The sequence below is a fragment of the Dipodomys merriami genome, unplaced genomic scaffold (genome assembly GCF_024711535.1).
Source record: "Dipodomys merriami isolate MVZ:Mamm:240054 unplaced genomic scaffold, mDipMer1.0.p SCAF_572, whole genome shotgun sequence".
NCBI classification, from domain to species: Eukaryota; Metazoa; Chordata; class Mammalia; order Rodentia; family Heteromyidae; genus Dipodomys; species Dipodomys merriami.
The window spans coordinates 233,749-243,623 of record NW_027206149.1 but is presented as its reverse complement, the minus strand read 5'-3'; positions in this window follow the sequence as shown (position 1 = coordinate 243,623).

Genomic DNA, 9,875 nt, shown 5'->3' with positions numbered 1-9,875 from the left:
TCTTCAGCCATACTTCCAGCATAACTCTTTGCAGGTTAGTTGAGAGATGGAGTCTTAGGGATTTTTTTAGCCCCGGTTGGCTTTGAATTGCAATCTTTGTCACGAAAACTCTTTATTATTTCCAATTAAATAAAATGGAGATCAAATAGAATAAGTAGAGTTTACCTGGTCCTTACCAAGAATTGACCAAGTAATATCCTGCAATGACAAAACTCGTTAGATGTGAGAATCTTAGCACAGATATACCCAATATTTTAGAATCATGTAGTCAGTACTAGAATACATAACACAAAACCAAAAAGGCAAAACTCAAAATCTAAAATTTTTTACATTAATATTTAGACATCTTTGCTAACAAAGCACATCAGATATTTGGGCCTCAGTTACCAGTGTCTGAGAAAAGAGCAACTTGTTAGCAAGATACAATAGAATAGATGGATGGAGGAGTAGTAAACTTGGTGGAAAGGTATGGGTCAGATAGGAACAAACCCTGAACCCACCATGTGGCCAAGAACCCACCCTGTGGCCAAGATGGCAAACTCACGATGGTGAATTTCTGAAAAAATGCAAAGAAAGCCTGAACAGATAGATGAAGCCTAGATTAGCTAGTCTTTGATAGGGAAGCTAGAGGAGGTACCCGGGACCCAACTCTCATTCCACACTTCAGGGCACAATCCAAAAAGTTGTAGAAAAGAAAGGGAGAGATACACGAAGTTGGACATTATTAGCAGAGAGCAAAGAGATCCTGAAAGTGAACAGACTTCTGACCATTTACCATTGCAGAGGCAAAAATTGTCTAAATCTGAGAAGAGACTAAAAAATTAGGTGCTCTGGCTATCCAGGGAGTGCAGGAGGCATTTCAGAGGGGTTTCAAGGCACTGGAGTTACATATCTCCCCATTAAGGGTGTAGGAGAGAAAAGTAATCAGTGAGTGAAGGTGGGCTTATCGGATGGAAGTAGCCCCACAACTTACCACTGAGCCCTCTAGGGGGGAGTGGCGAAGCATCCAGAGTCAAGTGCCCTCAGCTCCAGACATGACTGGGCTTTCAGTTAAAGGCCTAGCAGGTTCTTCGGCGTGGAACCACATTTGGAGGAAGACTGAGCAACAGAGAACCCTTAGAGAGTAGTTCACTCACCAAAATGTACAAGCATGGAGGTGGATGCAGAGGCCAGCAAGGAATTGATTCACTTTGTCCACATTAGACAGACCGGTTTCCAAAAGCCCTTCAGAACTATAGTATTCCTCAGAGCAAAAAAGGGAAAAACAAGCAAAAGAAAGAAAAAAAAATGAGAGGAATCCCACTTCCTATCCTGACTTTAAGCCTTTCCCGGGTTCAAATGGCACCATTTATGTTATGTTTTTAAAAAGAGGTTGCTGAGTAAGAACCACACCACACATGTGGTATTAAGGTAAAGAGTAGGTTTATTCATCAATCCCACTGGCACCAGGCCATGTTGGTCCTCCACGCGGCTGGGAAAGGCCTGGGAAAGACTTAGGAAAGACCTGGGAAAGAGCACGTCTGGGCATGGGCTAGGCCTTGTCTAGGAATGGGTGAAGATAGGTGTGGCCACATCAAATTCAGATGTGACCTCAGCAGATGCAGATGTGACATCTTCCAGGTGTGCCAGTTGCCTAAGTAACAAAGTTATTGGGCAGAGACTTTACTGCAAGTAGGATAGAGTCTGCTCTCCATCCACGAGCAGACCTTACACAGGTAGTGCGCAAGGCCGGGAGTTCAAACCCAAGTACCAGCACAATATAAAAAAAAATGAGTCCTTTATCTTTGAAAAGGGATATTTCTACAAAAATTCATACCCAGGAAAATTTTCAAGGACAAAGACTGTTTGAAAGGCTCTTTCACATCTTAAACTGATTTCTCTGTTTGATTCCATAATGTGAATCACACTTCACATTAAAAAGTATGCACATTGTTGAACATTTTTAATGTTCAACAAAATGTAAAAATTGTTTGTATTTTTAATGTAAAGGAAGCATGGGAAAGGAATTCACCTCATTGGGTGAATTAGGTTTGACTCACTGACAGACTTTTGTAAGTAAATGAGGGTCTGTTTACATGTAAAGAAGTCTACACAGATGGATTTCTAGGAGGGAGAACAAGCTAGCTGCTGTCCAGGTTTGAATGAAAGTAAGTTTATTCCTAAGAATTGACAAGGAGTAGCTCATCTCATAGAATTCTATGCAAACAGCAATTTCAAATGGTTTAAAAGACTCATGTCTATGTTGTAAGCAACCAAGTTTTCACAAACAAAAAAGAGTTTCCTGAGCCAAAAAAAATATGTTAGAGCAAAAGAAACTTTGTTAAATATAGTTAATGGCTGAGGGACAGGTGTAAAAGAGTTCTGTAATAACAACTAAACTATAAAGTTTTCATCAAGTCCCTAACAAGAATCTCCAAGATAGGCCTTGCTAAATCTGTCATAGAGGACTGGGTTTATGCAATTGTCAGTTTTGTTTAGGGTCCAATATCTTCTACGGTAGCTTTGTTTGCAAAACGCTCATACCACATGCAGTGTCTGGAAAAACGTGCTGTCTTGCTAGGCACCTAAGGGATTTTTGTGCCACTGTGAATATTTGTCGTTTTACTTCTTGTAATTATACCTGTCAATGTGAAGTCCTTTCGTGATAAGAATAATAGCTTCTGGAAGTGGTACCGTGGCTCAAGTGGTAGAGCACTAGCCTTGAGCTGTGGAGCTGAGGGACAGCGCCCAGGCCCAGAGTTCAAGCCCCGCGACCGACACACACACACACACACACACACACACACACACACACACACACACACACACACACACACACACACACACATACACTAATATTTACCACTTTGACTCATGTTAGGTTCCTGACATTGGATATCACACAATTATCTAATAATCAAACTTTCCTCCCCAGACATAAAATACATTCATACTTCCACACAAACAAAAACACCAGATCCTTCAAAATAATGAGAATAATGAGCCATATACTCCATGATTTCATTCATTCATGACAATGCATTTTTCATATCATAATTAAAAATCTTTTTGAGTCTCTCCGATTAGTATACAAAAATATGTTATCATATAATAGAAACTGTAGGTAAAATTACTTTTCCCTAGTTAATCTTTAATATATCATATCAAAGACTTCTCTTTCCTTCTTGCTGAGTCTGGTTCTGGCATTTTTCCCTAATGTCTAATATTAAATTACAGAGGATATGCCATATTCCTTAATTCATTTTTCCTAAAGGTTATGCTATTGAGTTGAATATGATTTGTTTACTGATTCTAAATTAACTTTACTCAACAACTTGTATTATTGTTTATATTGCTCCTAAACCATTTGAAATGTCAAAAAGAACTGGATATTCACCTTAGCAATGATTGTGAATGGCAGCAATGTTTGTGGGGAGATGAAGGACTTGACTTATCTGGAGTGCCTAAAAGATGGCAATGCTATTTAAAGGGCTGATCGTTTAGTAATATTTTAAAGTGTGGTCTTCTTATTTCATCTAAGAAGATAAAAGTATGCTTTTCATCACATTCAGGCCTGTAAAACACTGGAATCATTTCCTTTGTACGTCATATGCCCTGCTGCTTCTGTAGTGAAACCCACAAACAACTGCACAGCTGTTAGCTGCTCTAGATTTTGAAATTTTCTTCCACTAGCCCTCCCTAGTGATTCAAGACCAGACTCATGAGATAGTAATATAATCCACAATTACAAAGCACCACAATATAAAAGACGACATGCAAAATGAGGTTCATTTTTTTCTTTGTTATTTCCTTTTTTTTATTGATTGTCTTTTAAGGAGCATGGGGCTGTTTATTTCTCATTATTGTTGGTATGACTTAAATAAATTTACCAGATTTTTGAAATAAAATACATATAAAAAGCCATATTTAGTCACAAAATAAAAGTGAACATTTGAGTGATTCTTTTCATTCTACTCCTGTTCACAGTTATTTTAAAATAACTTTGAGATGAAACAAGCGTATGTGTAAATTGCCATGCATCAAGCACACAGGACTCTCTAATCTTTGGGCTTTGATTTCTATATCAACTCCACCTAGAAAAGAAAATTATCACTTGCTTCATGTCTTAAGTAATCTACTTAAAACAAGTTTAATTTTATCAATACATCTCATAATCTATGGAATTGATGCATTGCATAAGTATTTGATTTCTTATTTCCACTACATTAATATTACACTTATTGTAGTTTTTTGCACATGAAATAATGACATTCTTGAGGATAAAACATTCATGGTTTTCATTTTGGTTGCCGAAATGGAACTATTAGAATTTTTGAAAATATAACTTTAAATCAAAACTTTCAAATTTCATAGGAGTTCAATTTTGTTACTTACATCTTTAATGTTAGAATAAAAAGCATTATTAAATAGAAAGCAAAATTTTGTTATCACTCCTCAATTTCTGAATTGATTTTATAATAAAAATAATTATATTTATATAATATATATATACTGAAACAAAGTATGTGATATGGAAACAAAAAACTCCTTTTTGTTTTTGTGTTCATTATTGTTGTTTATAGTTTGTGATGATTCTATAGGCTTTACCTCATGCCTGGTATATTCATTGTATGTCTTCAGGAAGGTAGGGGTGGGCACAGAGCTTTAGGGAAAAATTGCAGCAGTGGAGTTCATTGAACATTGATAAAAGTGAACTATTTAAAACACGGGTAGGGACAGGAGGGTAGGACTGGGAACAAGTGAGGGAAATGAAGACATTTTATAAAAGGAAATGTACTCATTACCTGACTCATGTAATTGTAATCCCTCTATAAATCACCTTAATAATACCAGACTAAATTTATTTAAAGGCCAACAAAATGTCGTTTCTTAGAATCCTAATAGTTTGCTTTGTTCACTGGTTTGGGCTGGTTGAGTCTATCTCTGAAAATAGATACATTGACATTCATTGGGAGAAGTTGTGAGCTCATTGGGAGAAGTTGTCAGCTACTAGAAGATAAGTCAATTATGATTGTCTGTATGGTTTTTGAGACTCTGATTCATTTATTTCTTTATTCTAATTTGTATTATTTCTGTCTACTGGTTTTTGGTTTGGCTTGTTCCTGTTTTTCAAGTTCCTATTGCTGATTCAACATTGTTCTGATTTGTTGATGTACACACTCAAAGATATAAATTTTCCTTGAGTATTGCCTGTGCTGTTGTATCCCAGAGGAGGTAGCATTTTGTCTGTTTCACTTCCACTGAATTTTATAAACGTTGGAACTTCCCTCCATATCTCATCAGTAATTCACTGATGATTTAGCAATGTGTTATTCAGTCTCTGTGTTTCAGAATTTTCTGTGATGTCTTTTGATGTCGAGATTTCATTTGGTCCCATCATGGGCTGACAGAGTACAAGGAGTAATTTCATTTTTTTTGAATTTTCACAGATTTTCCTTGTGATCTAAGATATGATCTATTTTGGAGAACGTTCTGTGGGCTGCTGAAAGGAATATATATTGTGACACTGCTAGATGAAATATTCTGTAGATATGTGTTAGGTATGGTTTGCCAATACAGTTATTTAGCACTGAAGTCTTTTTGCTAAGTTTTTACCTGGCAGGCCTGTCCAGAGGTAAGAATGATGTGTTCAAGCAACCAACAATGTGTTTGGAGGTATACATGTTTTTAGGGTAAGTAGTATTTGTCTGATAAATTTGGGAGCTCTAGGATTCATGGCCTTGATATTTAGAATTGTTATATCCTCCTAATGGATAGTTTTCTTTACCAATATGTAATGTCTTTCTTTGTCTCTTTTTACCTTCATACCACTTTTAATTTAAAGCCTATTTTATACTTTCATACCACTTTTAATTTAAAGCCTATTTTATCTATTATTAGTATAGCTACTCTGGCCTGTTTATGAGGTCCATTTTTAATTTTTAAAGATGATGTACTGAAGGGTTAGAATTACATAAGTCAGATAATGAGCACATTTCTTTTTGAAGTGTCACCTCTTCCTTAATGTTCTCCCAGCTTTTCCCTTTCAACCTCCTTCCCCTATAAGTTGTATAGTTCATTTTTAATAAAGTGTCTATTGAGTAGCACTGCTGCATTTGTTCACCCTTTGTCCCACCATTTCTGCTCCCCCTTGCCCTTTGAAAACTTACATATAAGACCAAAGGTGCAGAAAGAAAAATCAGCATCAGAAGAAAGAAGGAAAAAGCAAACCAATAAAAAATCTTTCATTATCATTCATTAATTGGAGATCATTTTGATGAACATTATTTTATATGATAATATTCATATAACTATTGAGCTTTTGTGTTTAAAATCCCATATAATTTATCATGTCCAAGTGTAATGTTTTCTCTTTTACCATCCAAGTGTGTTTACTTGTAGAATTAGAGGCACATTGTAATAAAAAAAAGTGAGGGAAATCAGGCAACCTATATTTCTTTGAGTGTGTCTTTCTTTACTTAATATGTTGTTCTAAGTCTTTCCATTTCCTTATGAATGGCGTAATATTATTCTATCTGAATCAATAGAATTGCATCAAACTGAAGTGTTTCTTCATGGCAAAGGAAAAGTTAGCAGGATATACAGAAAGAGAACAGAATGGAAGAAGAATTTTACTAGCTAATCATCAGACAAGGGTTTTCATAACTAACCCATATTTAGAAATGAAAAAGTTAAACCCAACAACAATAAACCCACAAATAAAGAAGAACCCAATTAATATATGGTTAATTACTTAAAGATAACTTCTAAGAAGAAGTAAGAATAACAAATAGACACATCTCTCTCCATAAAAGAAATGCAAAAACAAACAACACTGAGACTCATCTCAACCCTGTTACAATTTCATTATGAAAAAATGAACAATCACAGATACTGATATGGCTGTGGCCCAAAGGAAACTCTATTTCACTGTTGGTGAGACTGTAATCTTGTTCAATCACTTTGGAAAAAAACTATGGAAGTTGCTCACAAAACTGAATAGAGAGCTACCTATTATCCAGCAATTCCACTTACGGGATGCAAGGAGGTACAAATGAATTATCTGAAATGTCATAGTCCATGGAGAGTGAAAATACTATAATTCTCTTAAAAGACTGTCAAAGCCCAGCAAAATAAATAGCAGTAAATGTGTACTGCAAGAGAGGACAGTGGGGGGCAATGTGAGAGGGGTAGGAAATTGAAGGGGAAAAGGATAGAATACAGACAACAATCCATTGTATAATTCCCAGAATTGAAATATACAAAGGAAAGAGTAATGTGAAATGGGGGTGGAGATGTTGAAGTCGTAACACAACTCCAGGTGCCTTGTACATATAAACTGCTTTGTTTAATGGGAAGTAATTCCACAACAAAATATTGACATGCGTAAGAATTGGGCTTGATTGGGAGGGGTGGATGAGAATGTTGAAAGGGGTGATATTGATCAAGATACACTGTATCCCATATACTGTTTCAGTATATGGCAACTCCTTTGTACAACTACTTAAAGATAAAAATTTTTGAAACTTAATTATGATAGTTGAATAGAGTTGAACCTCAATTCAATTACAATTTAAAAATATTTCTAACCTGGAGACTTGGAGAATAAAATTCAAATAATAAAATATTATAAATATTTTTATCAAAATTTGTGATATTTAACTACAAACTACTTTGCTTTTTGTTAGCCATTGGGCTTTTATAAGAGAATTCTTCAAAGTAAGTGGCATAAAATAAAAAGCAGTATATTACCCATACTCTAGAAGCTTGAACATTGATTATAAAAATGGTTGTTCCAAGCAATTCCTTTTCTCATGGGGGTTCACTTTCTGGTTCATTATAATTATTTGCTGGACTTTCATAAGGCAGTGTAATTATATTGGGCTTCCTTAATCAGGATCATTATTGCAGGGCCATCTCTAAAAGGTTGATTCTAATGTCACCAGACAGGGGAATAGAATTTCAACATGTGTATCTGAAAGGAGTTACATCGTCCAATACACTTTGCAACTTTTGCTTTAACTTAGGGTAGTATATCATGTGGATATTATTTCATAGAAGATAATAACAAGGACAAGCTTATAACATTTGCCTTATGTGGATGATTCTTCTTAAAATGGGAATAATTATAGTGATGGCAAAGTGAAGTATGATAGTTTAATGGCTCTTGGATCACATCATAGGTAACTATCTAAACATTGTACAGCCTTTCTAAGGCCCTTCTGATGTATTTGAAGAATCTCTGATGAGTTAATTGCTTTCAGAAATATTTGATTGAGCCAACAAATACAGATATCGTTTGATTTTAATTACTTTCTGCTATTAGGATTTTCACAGACACCAAAATCAGAGGATATTAATTTCTCTGATAAAATACATAATAAATTTTTTGTAATTAATATAACATGAAGAGTGTAACGTTAATAGCACTAAAATACTAATATTCACATTATATAATACATTGACATTCGTTGGTTACATCAATTTTTAGATTATTTATAATTTTTAGAATATTTATAAGTGTAAATTGTTTGTAATGTATAGACAATGAGAGAACGATTTGCATGCATATTACTACAGATGCAAACAGATTCACTTGGTTATTCATGATCCTCTATTCGTTAGTTTCATTCATGCATGGAGAACATGCAAAGAAGTGAAAATTGCAAACTTGAATTTACTAAAGGGTTAATTACATGGAGTTTCTGTTGGACTAATAGCAGATTTTAGAAATTAGTTTTGCCTCTTCCTTTCACCCTCCTTTCCTTCCTTTGTTCCTTCATTTCTTCCTTCCTTCCTTTTTTCTTCCTTCCTTCTTTACTTCTTTCCTTTCTCCCTCCTTCCTTCCATCCCTACTCTCTCTTTTTCTTTCCTTCCTTCCTTCCTTCCTTCCTTCCTTCCTTCCTTCATTCCTTCCTTCCTTCCTTCCTTCCTTCCTTCCTCCCTTCCTTCCTTCCTTCCTTTCTTTCTTTCTTTCTTACTTCCTTTCTTCCTTTGTTTGTTTCTTTCTTTCTTTCTTTTTTCTTTCTTCCTTTCTTTCTTTCTTTGTTTCTTTCTTTGTTTCTTTCTTTCTTTCTATCTTCCTTTCTTTCTTTTACTGAAAATATTTCTTATGGCTATAGACAATATACCAAATGTTGTACTCCAAGCTATTATGAGTAATTATAAATATAACTAGATTAATATTAATTTAAATATCCTGTTATATTTTGACAAATTATACTAAAAACAATTTCACAACCGTTGCAAGATATGCAACAAATATTACATTTCATGATATTGTTTATTTCTTCAAACAAAAATAAGAATTTAGACATAATATTGTGTATGTGTGTGTTGTTCTTGTGATTTTAACTCAAGACCTCTAACTTATTTTCTTTTTTCCCTCAAAGATATTTCTCTGTCATTTGACCCAGAATTCCGTTTTTGGCTTTGTGTGTGTGTGTGTGTGTGTGTGTGTGTGTGTGTGTGTGTGTGTCTGTGTCTGTGTGTGTCTGTGTGTGTTATGATTTGCGTGTGATATTTGTCTGTGTTGTGATGTGTTTGGGCTTTGAACCACAGCTTCCTGAGTAGCAAGGATTACAAACTTGAGACAGCTACACTTAGCACAGATTTAATATGTGTAAGAATAAATTAAATTCCATATTATATGAATTTTAGAGGCTCCATTTAACAAATTATGGTTTAGATATTTATTTAGTTATTAAACTTGAACGTGCACTGTGAAAACTAGTTTTCATTTTTATGAAAAAAATATACACTCAAAGGTTTAGATGACAGAATCTTTGGACAAATTGAAATATTCTATTATTCAAAAGTGAAAAAGAATCATTAATCAAATTTCTCAGGTATACTAAAAGTAACATGCTCTGTCAGGCTGAATGAAGCAATTTTAC